The sequence below is a fragment of the Mesocricetus auratus genome, unplaced genomic scaffold (assembly GCF_017639785.1).
Source record: "Mesocricetus auratus isolate SY011 unplaced genomic scaffold, BCM_Maur_2.0 Super-Scaffold_100010, whole genome shotgun sequence".
NCBI classification, from domain to species: domain Eukaryota; kingdom Metazoa; phylum Chordata; class Mammalia; order Rodentia; family Cricetidae; genus Mesocricetus; species Mesocricetus auratus.
Genome location: NW_024429194.1, coordinates 66,631,335 through 66,648,745, shown reverse-complemented (window position 1 = coordinate 66,648,745; position 17,411 = coordinate 66,631,335). Strand labels below are relative to the sequence as shown.

Sequence of the window (17,411 nt, the reverse complement as noted above, 5' to 3'; positions counted from 1 at the left end):
CTGACCCTGGAACATCAAGTGCTTTTAACAGCTAAGCCCTTCTCTCCAACCTCAGATACACTAGTTTGCTTCAAACCAAGTTTCTAATTCTTCTATGTATTTGAAAAGAATTTATCAATATTATTACTGTTATAGTACACGAATGCATGTGTGTGTGTGCGTGCATGTGTGTGTGTGTGTGTGTGTGTGTGAGAGAGTGTGTGTGATACCAGAGATTGAGCCTAGGGCCTCATAAGTGTTAGGCTGTTGTTACTACTTTTTAAACTACATTTTGTTTTTTGAAGCAGACTCTCACACTGTAGCCTAGGCTGGCCTGGAACTCATGACACTTTCTGGAGTTGTCCTGACACCTCCAACCTCTGGAAGGCACTATATACCATCCAAAAGAAATGTGTGCTTTAGCCAGGCGTTGGTGGCTAAAAAACAAAGCAAAACAAAACAAACAAAAAAAAAGAAATGTGTGCTTTACCTATTTTCTATGTTTCTGTCATTTTTGTGTGTGTGTGGTTTTTTTTTTTTTTTTTTTTTTTTTTTGGTTTTTTGAGACAGGGTTTCTCTGTGGCTTTGGAGGCTGTCCTGGAACTCGCTCCGTAGACTAGGCTGGCCTCGAACTCACAGAGATCCACCTGCCTCTGCCTCCCTAGTGCTGGGATTAAAGGCGTGCTCCACCAACGCCCAGCCATTTTTGTGTTTTTGTTTTTGTTTTTCAAGACAAGGTTTCTCTATATTGTTTTGGGGGCTGTCCTGGAACTCTCTCTGTTGACCAGGCTGGCTTTGAACTCACAGAGATCTGCCTGCCTCTGCCTTCCAAATGCTGGGATTAAAGGCGTATGCCACCAACACCTGGCTCATTTTTGTATTTTTGAGATAGAGTCTCACCATATAACTCAGGTTGGTCTAACATTTTGGGTATTGGAACCTAGACAAGAGAAGGTGAGCCATTTACTCAGTGATGCAGAGATAGCTCTCTGGAATAGCCAGGACTGGAGTGTAGTCGAGTTCCTGAATTTATGACTTAAAGATGTATAAATTATAGTTCCTACACTCAATAAATGTATAATCTAGCTGAGGGAAACTTGACTAACCTGCATTTTAAGAAGCCCAGTAAATTATGCAACATAAGCATATATAATTAAGTGCTAAATTAGATGTTGTCAACTATGAATTCTTCAGGAGGACATGGAGGTGTGGACCAGGAAAACAAGGTCTGTGGAGGAATGATCTGGGTGATCTCTGAGATAACCATGAAGAAAGTGCTAGAAGCAGGAGTGAACAGGACCTTGTCCTAGAGGATGAAGCAGCCATCCTGCCACAGCTTGGTGAAGCTCCTGGGACTGGCCTGTCCAGCTTCAAAGGCCTTTAAGGCAGAGTTTAAGTTTACAGCATAACAAGAAAACAGTCATTAAAGGCCATGGATCAATGGGGCGATATAACAGAAGATGTCTAAAGAGGATGTGTTTGTCTGCTAGTTTGGGTGGCTCAGATCTGTAATCCTAGCTCTTGGGAGGCTGACTCAGGAGGATGGCTGCAAATGAAGGCCAGCCTGAAACCACAGAGTGAGGGAAAAGGGAAGGCCCTCAAGGGGTGACACACGAGCTGGGCTCTGACACAATTGGCTTTCTTAGTGAAAGCCGTCATCTTGGCAAAGGCACTGAGGCTGCTGTAAGAGAGAATCCTGGATGCCAGGCTGAACTCAAAAAGAGCAACTTGTTGGTGAGGGCCCAGAAAGAGGGGGAAAGCCACCTAAATACAAATAATTGAGTTTAGGGAGAAGACCTCAGCCAGAAAAGTGTTTATTTATTACAGTGTGTGTGTGTGTGTGTGTGTGTGTGTGGTGCAGGCATGTGCACCACACAGCGCACGTTTAGAGGTCATAGGGCAACTACATCTTGAGTCCTCTGGGCCCTACGTAATTATCCGTTCTGGTTAAAGTTTACCACCACACCATACCTTTATGTGGTACTTTTTTGCGGGGGTGGCTAATGATGTGGAGACTTACTATTAACTCTGAAAGCTCAGTCTACAGCTTCGGCTTGTCCATTAGCTCCTGTAACTTAACCCATTTATATTAATCTATGTGCTTCCGCATGGCTCCTGGCTTTTGCCTCTCCTCCTGCACATCCTGCTTCCTCTGCATCCGGCTGGTGACTCCGCCTTTTTTCTTCTCAGAGCTCTCTCTGTTCCCAGAAGTCCTGCCTAACCTTCTCCTGCCTAGCTATTGACCATTCAGGCCTTTATTAAACCAATCACAATGACAAATCTTCACACAGTGTAAAAGAATATTCTTTCTGGGCAGTGGTGGTACCTGCCTTTAATCCCAGCACTAAGGAGGCAGAGGCAGGTAGATCTCTATGAGTTCCAGGACAGCCAGGTTTATGTAGAGCATTCCAGGTTAGCCAGAGTTACAAAGTGAAACCTTATCTCATAAACAATTTTTTATTATTTTTTTTATGTGTGTGGCATTTTGTGTGTGTGCCAGTGTGAGTGTTTGTGTGTGGGGGGGTCAGAGGACAACTTGTGTTTTATCCTTCCATCATGTGGGTTCTAGGCATGGAACTCAGGTCTCAGAGGCAAATGACCTTACCCACTGAACGAGCTTGTGGTTTTTTTGTTTTTTGTTTTTTGTTTTGTTTTTTTGGTTTTTCGAGACAGGGTTTCTCTGTGGCTTTGGAGGCTGTCCTGGAACTCGCTCGTTAGACCAGGCTGGCCTCGAACTCACAGAGATCCGCCTGCCTCTGCCTCCCTAGTGCTGGGATTAAAGGCGTGCGCCACCAACGCCAGGCTCGAGCTTGTGTGTTTGAGACTAGCTAAGTGCTTGTCTAGCAGTACAGTCCCTCCGTTAGATCCTCAGCCGAATAAAACTGGGCATGGTGTACACACTCCTAGTCCAAGGGCACCTTCAGCCGCAGAGTGCAGGAGGCCCTGCTGAAACAGAGCAGAGAATGGAAGGGAGAGAAGGGGGGAGGGTGTGCCCACCTGCCCCCTCTTGGGTGCTTGCAGAAAAAACAAAGGTCACAGCATAGAGTATCATTTAACAATAGTCCCATAGCTTGTCCAGGCATTGGTTTCACAGTGTTGAGGATAAGAAAATTCAGACTTCCTGGAGCTTTTTACAAAAAGAACCAAAGAAGGCAGGGACCAGATTGGAAGCTGCTGGGGATATTTCTGGCATCTGTTGACGAGGATGAGGGGCTCCAATTCCAAGGGCATGACGACAGGGTCAACCCCATCTCTTCTCCCTGTTCTTGGCAACAGTCAGTCAAGCCAGAAAGAGCAATCTGTCAAATCTAATTAGAGGAGAAGAAAGTGAACAATGGATGCCCAGCTTTTAACTGACAGCCCTGTTTAATGAGGTGGAGGAGCTCAGGGGAGGATGTGTGTCTCCTGTGCTTGGAAATGGGTCCTTCAGATCAATTCTTCCCTTCACTCAAAGTGTAAAACATCTCTAACTGGATTCTTACTTACTTCACCCGAAATCTCCAGGTGTCTTCGCTTTTTTAAATTCATGCTCACCCAGCAAAGGCAGAAGAGAACGTGGGTCTGTTTCAAAGGTGAGGCTGATACAGTGACACTGCGAGTCGCTTGGATGCGGCAATGGGTGCATGCTGCTGGTGTTATGAGTGGGTTCTCATTTCTTTTCTGTATTCGGTTATACCAGTGACATCAGCATTTCTCTGTCTTTGAAGTCCTTTTAACACAAGGCTTACGATTCAGTTGCTTAAATTCCGGAACCATCTGAAGTTTTATTAGTCATGAGTAAACACATTGTAAGATACAAGCATATTTAATTATGTTTTTGATTTGTACTTTAAATGGACTCTCTCATCTGGGTGATTTATCTCTTGTATAAAGTGGGTTTCATGGGGAAGAGAGACCTATTTTTTTTTTAATTCAGTTGAGTGTGTTTCTTAAAATTAATAGATAAGCTAGACTATGAATGCTTAAATCGTGCATTTGCACAAGCTAACATTTCAAGTATGCAAAGCCTAACTGTTAAGCTAATATACCGAATTCCAATGCTTTATTAATTTAACGTGGCCTTGGTGTGGGCATTTAGTAACGAACAAGGTATAGTCTTAGTGGGAGGCATTTAGATATCTTAAAGGTAAAAGCAAACTTTCTGTGAGGAGGAAGAGAAAGGAAGAGGGTGAGTAACTCGGCTGGAATTCCCCTGTCCCCGTTGCCTTTGATGTTCATTTATTTCCTCATTTAGTTGTCACAGCACTCGGTGGTGTGTATTTCTATTGTCTCCACTCAGTAGGACACAGAGAAATGCAGTCAGGCCACCTTCCAGTTCAGGCTGGTCTACTTTCAAGAGCTGAGAATGTCAGAGCTCCTCCAGTAGAGATAAGAAAAATTAAATATTAAAAACCATTGAATTCATAATAAGATGTTAATCCGACATCTGTCTTCCAGTCTGTCGGTCTCTATGGATACGGATGAGGCAGAGGCTTTTAGCCTGATGCGTTCACCCCATTTCCTTTACTGCACGTGGGTGATCTTTTATATTCTTTTTAAAAATGTTTATTAGATTTATTTAGATGTTTTATCTTCTGACCGCTCCCTCACCCCATCCTTCGTTCCTTTTCTTTTACACACCCATTAGGCTAATATTCTCCAGCCTGGTCCCATGCCCGGAGAGGCACTCTCATCCACAGTTCTCCTTCGGCGGCCGGTGGTCAAGGGTGCGTCTTTGTTTCGTGTGACTCTTGGAAGCAGAAATGGTTCCACGCTGTAGTTTCTGTTTGACTTGCTGCTCTTCCGTGCCTCCTGGAGCTCCTTTCACCGGGATGTTTGCATCTCATTCCTTTCAGCCGACGTCCAGGGGGTCAGTGGCCACCGTCACTTGTTTTTACTCAGCCTCACGCCTGCGCTCCTGAAACAACCCCATGGCACAAGTCAACACCTAGCTGGGTTTGTATTCACAGGGCAGGTTGAAACAGGCATCGGCTTTATGGCTGACTGGAGTGTTACTAACAACATATAAGAACTGAGGAAAAGTAGCTGGGGGCCCATCTCGGCACCCTAAGTCCCAGACACTGTGTTCTCAGTGAATTCGTTATCCGTCTGCCTCCCAATAGTTAACCCACCACTCTACAGTCATTTATTCCTTATATGTGAGATGTTAGTAGTAGACTCTCAGTGGTGTTGTGAAGACTAGGTGAAAGAGCACAGGAAAAGATCGGCCAGCGGGTGGACCGAGTTACACTCGCACTTCCCTCGAGATGGTCTTTCAGATGAAGTGCTTCAGGTGTAGCTCAAAGAAGGGTGGTTGCTGAATGGGGCGGTGGGTGTGACTAGCAGCCCAGAAGCCCTAGAACCTTGGGGTTACTGGTGGTGCACACCAGTAACCCCAAGCCCTTGGGAGACTGAAGAAGCCAGCTTGTCCTGTCTAAAATAAACAAAACACAGCAGCAAGCAACAAAACAAAAACCGGCAACAACAACAAACTGAATTGAAGGCCCTGCGGAGTGGCAGCTGGGTGACTGTTGATTGGGGGACTATTGTAACTTGCTCAATGTTAGTCACATACAAAATAAGGGTAGCAGTCATGTGTAGCCTCTTCCAAGTGCCACCTCATTCAGTCCTCACAGCTGTACCCTGTGAAGTGGACAGGGTTTGTAAATGAGAGAATAAAGGAATGGAAAGTACTTGGTATATTTTTGGTATAAATGATGTATGTGGTGTTACACTATGCAGACAGTATGATCTGAACTCAGAATTTAGAGTACCGTCACCATCCCTTGAATGCTTTTGTTAGTTGCTTTATTTCAAGTAGCTGAGGCTGTCTTTGAACTCCTTATCCTCCTACTTCAGAGTGCTGTGAATATAAGTGTGTGCCATCACACCTGGTTAATGCATTTTTTTTTTTTTTGCAAAGCATGAATTCCCTGGATGCCTACTGCCTGTCTAATGCCCTGCTGTATATGTGCAAAATATAAAGTGCAAAATGGAGATCTTATCCTCAAAATTATGATTTTGATTTTTAAATTGAAGTTCTCTGAAATATAAGGTAGCATATTTGGGGTATTTTGAACCCCACAGTTGAAATCTCTGCTAGAGACCCACTGTAGAGGTAACTGATGTCAGCCAACACGGGCAGGATTATGAACATTCACGCCCAGTATCTGTTTAAATTTTCTTTTAACTACAAAGGTAAATACAAGCCGGTGACATCTGCTCCCTGTTCTGGGTGGGTCTCACAGGTGAAAGAGGCCTTTGCAGGGTCTCTCCTGGGCTAACCAGGCTGGTCACAGGGGCTGCCTGAGGCTGGGGCAGCTGTGCCACTGTGACTTAAGCTCCTCCAGCAGCATGCGAATTTCCTTTTGTTCTGAACACAATGCAAGCAGATATTTAGCAGGCAGAGGAAATCCAGGAAGAATTCTGTTAAGGAGCCGAACTATTCATGCAAAGAGCCTGATTTGGGGATAATATTCAGGAAATAAACCTGTATTGCTTCTAAGTCATCTGCTTATTCCTCTCATCCCAGAGATCTCTCTCTCTCTCTAACTCACAGAGCCTGTTTTCTGGGTGTTTGGGAACACATTCCAGCCAGCCCCAAACTGAAATTCCAATTCGACAAAAAAAAAAAAAAAAAAAAAAAACACTCCAGCTGTCAAGAGCTGAAGAAGCCACATGTGAATTTTGGTCTGGGAATCAGTCAGGCCGCAGATGGGCTGGGAGTCTGGGGAATGTGATGACTCTAATTCAGGAGGCCTGCGCCAGCCCCTTTGCCTCAATTCCAGGCTTAGCTCAGAGAGAAGCAATTCAGAATGCTTTTCTTTTAAAGGGACAGTGTTAAATTTTTCATTTTGTTTTGTCTTTTGGTTTTGTGTGTCATTTATTTGAGGTACTAGAACTTGGAACCTGGTGCTGCATAGCAAGCCCCTCCCTGCCTTTATTCCTAGACAGGGTTTCTCTGTGCAGCCCTGGCTGTCCTGGAACTGGCTCTGTAGACCGGGCTGGCCTCAGACTCAGAGATCCACCTGCCTCTACCTCCCCAATGCTGGGACTCAACGTGTGCACCACCACCGCCCGGCTGGGAGACAGTTCTGTATTTGAGTCTGGGTCAGGGATGGCGGGGCTGTAAGATTTCCCATCTTGAGACTGATGCAGCAACAATAAAGGACCAAGAGGGGGAAATCCCTGGCCTGACTGGAGACCTAACGTTTCTGTCGGGTGAGCCAGTGGCCTGGCTCCAGAACCACCTCTGGGAAGGCAGATCACCTGAATAACTAATTATCCCTTTAGTGAGACAGTGTGCCTTTCCTTCCCAGGGTCCCCACCCCAGCATGGTAGTCTGCAGGGCTGCACCCATGCAGTTTCATGAGCTTGAATGAACACTCTACCACTCAGCGTGTGGTAATGGCAGGCCCTGCCCTTCTCCCCATTTCCCTCTGCCTTGCTAAAAACCATTAGGTTGCATTCCTAAAGCTAGCAGGGTTTATTTGTTCCCTTATTTGACCTGTCCCTCCCCCTGAGGCTGACTACCAAGGTCCAGCTATCAAAGTATTAAAGTCCAGCAATCAAGAGACTGATTTGGCTCACCTAATTAACATGCCAAATTAAAATTAAACACCTCATCCTAACACAGGGGTATCCCTTCCTTTATAAACCGTCATTTTCCTAGGAGCCATGCCTGTTTCCTCTCTATTCAGTGGCAGTCCTTAGTCTCCCTCCAGGACAAATACCCTCACCCTTTCCATGGTTCCTTTCTTTCTTTCATTCTTTTTTTTTCTTTCAGAGTTTTACTTGCTGCAGTGCCCCAGCCCTGCAAACTGCTGCACTAGGGAGATTTTTAAAGAACCACTAAATTACGGCATCTGTCTCTTTATTGCGGCCTAAGGTGGGGTCTATCTGGGATGTTAGGCCTCCACCTAGGCCAGAGATTTCACCATTATTTTTTTACTCTGACACCCATATCATACACAAACAATAACAATAAACAAAATTCAAAAGAAATTAAAAATCCCCGTTTCAAAAAAGAAAGTAATTGGGTGGTGTAGGATCCCCACCCATTCTGCAGCTGGCAGAGCTCTTCCTTGTGTGACAGGTTTTCTCTGAGGTTTAGGCTCGGGCACTCCTGCTCAACGCAGTGACTTTGCAAATGAGAAAAGGCGAGGGTGTCATGACTGCAGGACGCCTTTCTCTCCCAAGGCAGCTTCGTGTTAGGACTGCCTCTTCCTGAAGGTGAGCTTGAGATTTATTTCATGTTAAGCAGAAAGGACACGGTTAGGAAAATGTGCCTGTTCAAGGGTAGGAGTGGAGCGGATTGATTGAATGGAAAGCACTGCTGAAGGAGAAAAGCAAAACTCACAGCCGGTTAGAACTCTAAATATAGTTAGACCCTGCTTTTCACAGGTTTCAGGGCTCCCGAAGATTCGGGGCTCAGACCAGTATCAGTGAGGAATTCATTTTGCTTTCCTCCTCCCAAGAGATGAAAGCAGCTTGTGGAGGAGGAGGGGGGAGGAGGAACAGGTGAGAGGGGGGAGGGGGAGAAGGAGAGGAGAGCTCCAGATTTCTTTTTTTTTTTTTTTCCATTCAGGGATTTTCTGTGTAGCCCTGACTGTCCTGGAACTCGATCTGTAGACCAGCAGGCTGGCATGGAACTCGCTCAGTAGATCAGGCTGGCATGGAAGAGACTCTACTCAACAACAAAGAAAAGGCAGCGCCCCTCCCCCTCTCAGAGAAGGGCTCCGCTTTGTGTGAGCCGACTTCCTCTGGGGACTCCTCCAGGGAGTCTCAAGCCTGGTCCCTGCCTTAGTTTAGTAACCCTTGGTTCAGTAGTCCAGGGTCAAGCCGGGAGATGTGTGCCTGCATTGTATCCAAGTTTTCAGCTACTCTGTTCTTGTATCTACTCCCTGAAGGACACTTACAATGGAGTGACAGGGAGGCATCCCTCCTTCCCCTCTGCAGATAAACAAATGTCAAACAGCTTCCTGGGTCTGCACTATTCACTAAAAGTTACTAAATATCCCCCTTTGTCCTCCAAACAAAGAGCTCCTGGTATTCTTCTGGTTGGATTCGGATTGCCGCAGCCCAGACGCTCACCTACCGGGCGGACTAACCAAACCTTCTTTCTCTTGCTGTTGGGTTCCTAACGAGTTTTCTGGCACTCCTGTTGTGAACGAGAGACTATAATGAATGCTTCCCAATGTTAAGGGAAACACAACCTTCATTCAAACAGGGAACCTGCAAACAGCGTCATTCCTTTTATTTCTCCCTTTTATCTATTTATTATTATTTTGCTTTGTTTTCTGAGACAGGGTTTCTCTGTGGCTTTGGAGGCTGTCCTGGAACTACTTCTTGTAGACCAGGATGGTTATTTCTCCCTTTTAAATGGGCTTCTTTCCTTTTATTAAATTTGTTCTTTAACCGTTTCAAACATCTGGGCATGGTAGCACATGCCTTTGATCCCAGCACTCCGGAGGCAGAGACAGATGGATAAATCTGTGTGAATTCAACCCCAGCCTGCTCTCCACATTGAGTTCCAAGCCAGCCAGTGTTACTGGATGAAACCCTGTCTCAAACAAAACCAGTGCATTCCGATTACGGGTTAAACCCACCCTCTCTATTTCCCTCCAGTCCCCAGAACCCCCTCCATTCAGATCTCATTCTCACACTTAGGTCTTTTGGCTCTGTTTTGTGGCCCACTGAGTTAACCAGGGCTGCCTTTGTGACCACAAACCTTTGCTACTTTTCATTGGAGCGTGGTGGACTGCTTGGCTACACTACTAAAGACAATGCCTGCCCCTCCCCCAGACTGCATCTGTGGCTCAGAGTTCAGCAGGGAAGTATGGCCTCAAGGGCCTTCCGGATCTCGGATGTTTTTCTGACAGCCCTGGTCAGCTGCATAATTTCAGGTACAAGTGTTCTGAAAGCGCCCATCTGTGGGTCCTCATTCTCTTACTGGAAGTAAAACGAAGTTGTGTGAGATCCTAAAACTAGCAATGGCTGTGAGTAGAAGGCACCTGCTTAATGAAGGGCAGCATTGAAGGAGAAGCTGCATTTGGCATCAGCCTGCAGGGTTCCCGGCAACCAGGCAGGCTCAAGAGCAGACAGCAACCCGTCATCTTTCTGCGGGCTTCAGCCATAGGGGAAAAAGGTGGTACCACAATCCAGTCTTCCAGTGGATGCTGATGACGTGTTCTAAGGAGATGAGTGCAGGGGCTCCTGTCAAATGAGTGAGGAGAGAACGGAAGTGGGGAGAGGAGGCGGGACTTCAGAAACCTCACCGCAATGTCCCTAGAATAAAAATGACAGGCAGAAATGATTCTCGCATCCACTTTAAAATGCACCCCTGCTCATATTTAATAACCCCTTTTAATATTTGGCAAGTTCCATTAATGCAGGGTAAAATAAAATTAAAGCAGACCCCTATCCATTCTCCCCTAGAGTTGTCTAAAATGACAGTGTTATCATAAAAATCAAACCTATCCTTTTTAGCTGTTGGAAGCATTAAAGCCCTCAGGGACATTGCCTTCCCAAACTATAGCAGGCATCAGCTTTCTCTTCCCGGCTCAAGGCCGGCTCCGGCTAAGTACATAGCTCTTCTTGCTTAGGGAAGAATGAGCTCTCTGGAATGTGCAGGGTCCACGCCCTGAAGGCAGCTGCCCGGCTCGGTGCTCTTTGCCACCGTGACCAGCAGGCGGCGCTGTCTGAACGCTGCGGCCATCGCCCCGCGTCCATGGAAGCCATTTTCGTCGCCCCGGGTGAACCCGCCGCTGCCAAGCCTTGGGAGTCACTGGGCCCATTCGCTTTAGTTTCTGAAACATTCTGCCTTTTAAAAAAATATTTTTCATTTCTTTAGCGTTTCATACATTTATACTTCGTGTATTGATCATATCTATCCACCACTACCGCACTCACATTTTTATTTATTTACTTATGTGTGAGCCCTGGGCCTTGTGCACAGTAGCCAAGGATTCTAGCACTGGGCCGTATTCCCAGCCCCAATGTGCTCTCATGACAATTGCTAGCATTTGAAAACCTGGGTAAGTCAAATGGTTTCGTGGACAGAGTGCTTACAGCGCAAGCCCTGCTAATTGAGACTGATTCCTGGAACACACTTGCCTTCCATGTGTGCTCCCACTCAGGTAGGTAGGCAGGTAGACAGACAGACAGACCACAGACAGGCAGTAGATAAAAAGTTGCCTGGGGCTTTTCAGAAAGCCGGGGCTGAGCAGCGTAGATGTGTAGATGGCTCACTGGTCTTGCTGGCGACCAGGTTTGGTTCCCAGCACACGCATCCACGGGGCTCACAACTACCTGTGCCTCCAGTTCTAAGAGATCAGCTGCCTTTTGGCCTCTGCAAGTACCTGCACAGAGGTGGTGCACATAAACTCACACAGCTCCGTACACATGAATAAAAGTAAATAGATCCCCCTTCTATCTTATTTATTTATTTATTTGAGACAGGGTTTCTCTGTATTGTTTTGGAGGCTGTCCTGGAACTAGCTCTTGTAGACCAGGCTGGCCTCAAACTCAGAGATCCTCTGCCTCCCGAGTGCTGGGATTAAGGGCATGTGCCACCATCGCCTGGCTGCATTTATATTTTTAAAGACATCAACTTTAATTCCACTAATTCTAATAAAAAAGGACCTCTGACAAAAAAAAAAGAAAATATATGTTGAAAATTAGAGTTGTTTTTTTTTTCTAAGTCTCCTTCCTGTTTTGTTTGTTTCCAGCCTTCTCCATGCCTGGCTTGCACAAGACCTCGAGAAAATTCAGCTGTGCTGCCATCTGCTGGACGTTTGGAGACGCCACAAGAGCCTGCAGGTTGAATAAGGTGTCTAGGTGGGCAGTGAAGACCTAGCTTTTCACCCAGAAAATAGCATCAAGACAGTATTCACATGCAGTTTGCTCATCCAAAAACAAGCAAACCCACTGGCCCTTTGGGAGAAAATAGTGTCTGTGTTGAAAAGCACTCGGATCTGAATGCTCTGGGATTGGTGATCACAGGAAAGTCCAGGGCTACAGTATGGAAAGAGGCAGAATTCTCTTCATTACACACATCCATGTTGGGCACCCACTGAAAACAAAAACCTTATTTTTCATCACTGCACGCAGGGGGCTATCAGCACAGAAGTTACAGCACCCTTATTCTCCTGCACAGACTGATTTTGCTGAATGGAAAAAATGTAAAGGAGTGGCAGAAATAACATCAGTCTGGGAGCTGGAAGGTGTTCAGATGTAGCCTTGGTGGGGTTTGAGTTTGTTTTCCAACCTCTCCAGTCAGTTCTAATTCACTTGAAGATTTTTCTATTTAGGAGCCACAGACCCTTTTCACACCAGGGCCTAAACACATTTGCAAACACATTTATAGTTGTGCTTTCAAATAAATAATGTTTATTCGAAGTCCGTTCAACATTGTTGCAATTCCTCTACAATGCCCATTCAGAAGCCTCTTGGGGAACTGGCCAGCGGCAGAATGAAGGTCAGAGTAGGACTGGCCCACCCACCTGGGAAAATCCGTTCAACTGCAGAAGCCTTAGTAATGGAAACACATTAACAAAACATAGCTCTGACCTCAAGGAGCCTCATGGATACTTTTAACAAAACGAGTTTCTGTATTCTGGAATGAGCTCTTACTGGTTTTCCTGGAAGAGATGAAATGACTTGATCAACGTGTGGCCTTCTGGAGGCTGGCTGATTACAAAACCCTTGGGGTCCATGTCAGGTGACTTCCATAGTCAATCAGTGTGTTCTAAGGGCATCCTACATTTCTTCAACAACTAAGTCCTCGAGGGGGAGACTGTCTGGTCCTACTGCTAAAAGCCTTAGCTTTCTCCAGGGGTGCTTGGAGAAGACACTTCAGCAACCAAGAAAACAGAATGAGAAATAAATAACAGTCCCTTAATAGCAAGTCCTAGATGGACTGTGTGTCAGAAAATGAAAAAGTCGAGTGTGGTTTTGTTGATTTGTTTGTATTTTAAAACTTTCTGTGTAGATCAGGGTAACCTCAGACTTGGAGCAACATTGCTTCATCTTCATATATATATATGATATATATATCATACATATGCACACATCTTGTCTAACCATATAAATTATGCACTGATACTCTCTTGTTTTTTTCTTTCTTTTTTATTTAAATTAGAAACAAGCTTGCTTCTCATGTCAATCCCAGCTCCCTCCCCCTCTCCTCCTTTCCCACCCCCCAGCCCCCCAATCCCCCAATCCTACTCCACAGGGAGGGTGAGGCCCTCCCTGGGGAATCTTCAAAGTCTATCATATGATCCTGGGCAGAGCCTAGGTCCTCCCCCATGTGTTCAGGCTGAGACAGCATCCCTCCATGTGGGATGGGCTCCCACTGATACTCTCTTGTATGGAGTCTCTATTCTAGCTATCAGTAAATGCATAATGAACTTGAAAGTGGCTCATTTTGTGGCCTGGGAGAAAGAGGGAGCAGCAAGAGGCAGCCAGAAAAATTGAAAGGGGGAAACTAGCACTGTCTCAGTTGATGGCAAGAAGTAATATAAGGAACAGAAACCCTCAGGGGCATTTAACTGTAGGTTGCCTAGGTGCCTTCTACATATGGGAATAAATACAATTATTAAATAAACTGCTAGCCAGGCGATGGTGGCGAATGCCTTTAATCCCAGCACATGGGAAGGCAGAGAGGCAGGCAGATTTCCGAGTTCAAGGCCAGCTTGGTCTACAGAATGGGTTCCAGAACAGTCAAGGCTACTCAGAGAAATTCTGTCTCAAAAAAATCAAAACAAATAAACACTGCTGTAAGTAGAGGAAGATTTGAACTTTAGAGTATGGTACACTTACTGGAATAATAATGTAGACAACTGAAAACTGTGACGTGTTTTTAATTTTTTTCAGCAGACTTTTACCCATGTGCCCTAAAGAGACAGGGAGCAAAGGGGTTTAATTGGTGCTTCGTGATGTTGGCCTCAATCCTAAAGCCTCCTTACATGTTTAGCAAGTTCTCCACCATTAAATTCTATCTCCAGATAGAATGGCTTTAAAAAAAGATTCATTTTATTATTTATTCATATATCAAATTCTCTAGAACCGGAGTTACAGACAGTTGTGAGCCACCATGTGGGTGATGGGAATTGAACCTAGGTCCTCTGGAAGTGTACCCAGTGCTCTTATCTGCTGAACCATACCTCCAGCCCCCAGGAGTGGTCCTTGATTCCAGGGAAGATGGCAAGTTTGAGGAAGAAAGGCTGGTCTACTGCATAGAGTAGAAACACAAGCACTGTTTCTGTCCCTATGAGGAGAGTTTGAAAAAGAGATACAGAGCTGATTAGAACTAAGCCAGATGATGTCTTGTTGGGAATAAATCATGAGATTTAAGGGATGAAAACTGATCGTATATGGATACTTCCCAGACTGGAGCTAGCAAAGCCAGACACGGTGGACAGGTTTATAATCCCAGCTTCCAGGGAGGCCAAGGCAGGGTTGTGGGTTATCCATCAGAGAAGACTGCTTGGACATGGATTTAGGACAATAGAAAGTATTTTTTAACTGCCAGGGCTGAGAGAGAGAGAGAGAGAGAGAGAGAGGGAGAAAGAACTCTGTATATCTAACTTCCCTCTCTCTCAACCTGTGGATCGAGACCTCTTTGAGGGTTGCATATCAGACATCCTGCATATCAGATGTTTACATTATGATTCATAACAGTAGCAAAGTTGCAGTTATCAAATAGCAACAAAATAATTTTATTAAAGGGTCTCAGGAAGGTTGTGGTGGTGCATACTTTTTTAATATTTTATTTATTTATTATATATACAACACTCTGCCTTCATGTATGCCCACAGGCCAGAAGAGGGCACCAGATCTCATTACAGATGGTTGTGAGCCACCATGTGGTTGCTGGGTATTGAACTCAGGACCTCTGGAAGAACAGCCAGTGCTCTTAACCTCTGAGCCATCTCTCCGGCCTGGTGGTGCATGATTTTAATTCCAGCACTGATCGCTGTGAGTTTGAATCCAGTCTGGAATATAAAGTGAGTTCCATACAGGACATCCAGGGCTACTAACGAGCAACTCTCTGTCACTGGGGCCTGGAGAGATGGCAAGTAGTTAAAAGGAGTGGCTGCTCTTGCAGAGGACTTAGGTTCTGTACCCAGCGTGACAGTTCATAACTGTCCTTGACTCCAGTTTCAAGGGACTACACTCTCTTTCTCCTCTAACAGCAATAACAAATGGTGCATACCCACAGACAAGCAAAACATTGACGCACATTTTCAAAAAGGGACTTCTGACAAAACAAGCAAAACTCTAACCCTCCCACAGGAAAGCTGGGGTGTGGTACAGTGGACAGAATACCTGTCAAGCTGGCACTGAGTCCCAGGTTTGATGCCTAGCGCAACATAAATCCGGTGTGGAGCGTATGTCTGTAATGCTAGCCTTTAGGTTATTAGGGGGATCAGCAGTTCAAGGCTATCCTCCACTATCTATATACTTTGAGGCCAACCTATAATATAGGAGACTTTATCAAAAAATCAAACAAATAAACAAACAAAAAACCCAACCCCAGCAAGGATATACTATTAGAACACAAGATATTGATTATATTTGGCTTGAGAGATGGCTCAGCATTTAAGAGCAATTGCTGCTTTTGTAAAAACCCAAGGTGCCTTCCCAGTACCAGCATTAGATGGTCCACAACTACTTTTAACTCCAGCTCTTGGGGAACTCTGATGCCCCTGGCCTCTGAGGACCCCTGCACTCATGAGCACACACCCACACACAGATATGTACATTTTAAAAACAAAACAAATCTTGGCCTGAGAGATGACTTGGGGTGAACAGCAGGAGCTGCTCTCCAGGGGGCATGGGTACAGCTCACATACCTGGCGACTTTAGTCCCAGGGGAGTCAACACCCTCTTCTGGCCTATGTAGGAACTGCAAGCACATGTATATCCCAACATACAAACACACACTCAGACACAGAGTTTGTAAAAAAATTTAAAATAAATCTTAAATCTCTTTTGTTATACTTTTTGTGGTATTTTGAGACAGGGTTTCTCTGTGTAGCCCTGGCTGTCCTGGAATTCCCTCTGTTGACCAGGCTGGCCTGGAACTCACAGAGATATCCCTGGGTCTGCCTCCTGAGTGCTGGGTTTAAAGGTGTGCGCCACCACTGTCCCGTGCTGAGTGTGAGTCTTAAAAGATTGGATGAGGCTGCCCCCACCCTTGCTCATGTGAACAGCAGGAGAGGGAAGACAGACATCCCAGAACCTCTGGGCTGGAAGACACCTCAGAGAGCAAGCTGCCGGTGCCCTCCGTTTGCTCCTGTGGCAGCGCGGGCGTAAAAGGAGCTCCTAGGGAAGCTGCAAAGGCCAAGTGGAAGAAGACAAGCAAGTCTCCCATCTCTGTAATAGCAAACAGGTTTATGGTAAGTTCTGGAAAATTTCAGCTACACAGTAAAATCAGCTAACTGTCCACCCAGGTTATTTTTATTTGAATGCACTACGAGGACTTTTCTTCCAACAGATTCCAGCAGGGGGCAGCAAACGTAAGGATGGATTGAAACGCTTACAATCATTTCACAGTAGAAGAGTACTTTAAAACAGTTTATTTAAAAGATTTATTTCTGCTGAGTGTTTTGCCTGCATGTATGTATGTGCGCCATGCATGCACCTATTTAACACAGTGGTCAGACGACGGGGTTGAATTCCCTGGAATTAGGGATGGTTGTGAGCCTTCATATGGGCTGGGATTTATTCCCTGGGTCCTCTGCAAGAGCAGCTAGTAATGAGAAATCTCTCCAGTCCCAAATTCAGCCTTAAAAGAAGAATTTCCACATGGCTAGACCTAGGTTTTTATCTTGTCAACCTTTAATCTTTTCCAGTGAGCCCCAGAAGCTGCCCTGTGATCTCACGTTTGAAAGGAGAGGAAAGGAAGGGAGAAGGGAGGGGACCGGAGGAAAGGCTGGGAAGGAAAGGGGTATGGTGGCACACTCCTGCAATCCCAGCACTTGGGAGGTGAGGGCAGCAGGGTAAAGGCCAGCATCAGCTATGTGAGACCCTGCCTCAAAAACAAAAAGGAAAAGTCATGCAGGTGTGGTGGCACACTCCTGTGACCCCAGCACTTGGGACACAGTGGTTTGAAAGAAAACGGTCCCAAAGGGAATGGCACTATTAGGAGGTGTGGCCTTGTTGGAGGAAGTGTCACTATGGAGGCGGCTTTGAGGTCTCATATATGCTTGAGCCATGCCCATTGATATAGATCACTTCCTGTTGCCTGCAAGTCAAGATGCATGTTGTCATGGCCCCCCATGACGATAATGCACTGAACCCCTGAATTGTAAATCGCCACCCAATTTAAATGCTTCCCCTATAAGAGTTGCCATTGCGACCAGAGACATGGCTCAGAGGTTAAGAGCACTGACTGCTCTTCCAGAGGTCCTGAGTTCAATTCCCAGCAGCCACAAATGGTGACTCAC

At 45.7% G+C, this 17,411-nt stretch overlaps 1 long non-coding RNA gene across 10 annotated transcripts in view; it reads left to right on the top strand.

Annotated features, from left to right (window-relative positions):
* LOC106020860 overlaps window positions 1-13,062 on the top strand; it is a 31,904-nt gene extending 18,842 nt beyond the window's left edge. For 6 of the 10 annotated variants that reach the window (XR_005879997.1, XR_005879996.1, XR_005879999.1 and 3 more), the window contains 3 exons: window positions 3,484-3,551; window positions 4,607-8,190; window positions 11,688-13,062. This is a non-coding gene — a long non-coding RNA (uncharacterized LOC106020860). The other 4 variants (XR_005880002.1, XR_005879995.1, XR_005879998.1 and 1 more) reach the window with 4 other exon arrangements.
* The last annotated feature ends 4,349 nt before the right edge of the window (window positions 13,063-17,411 follow it).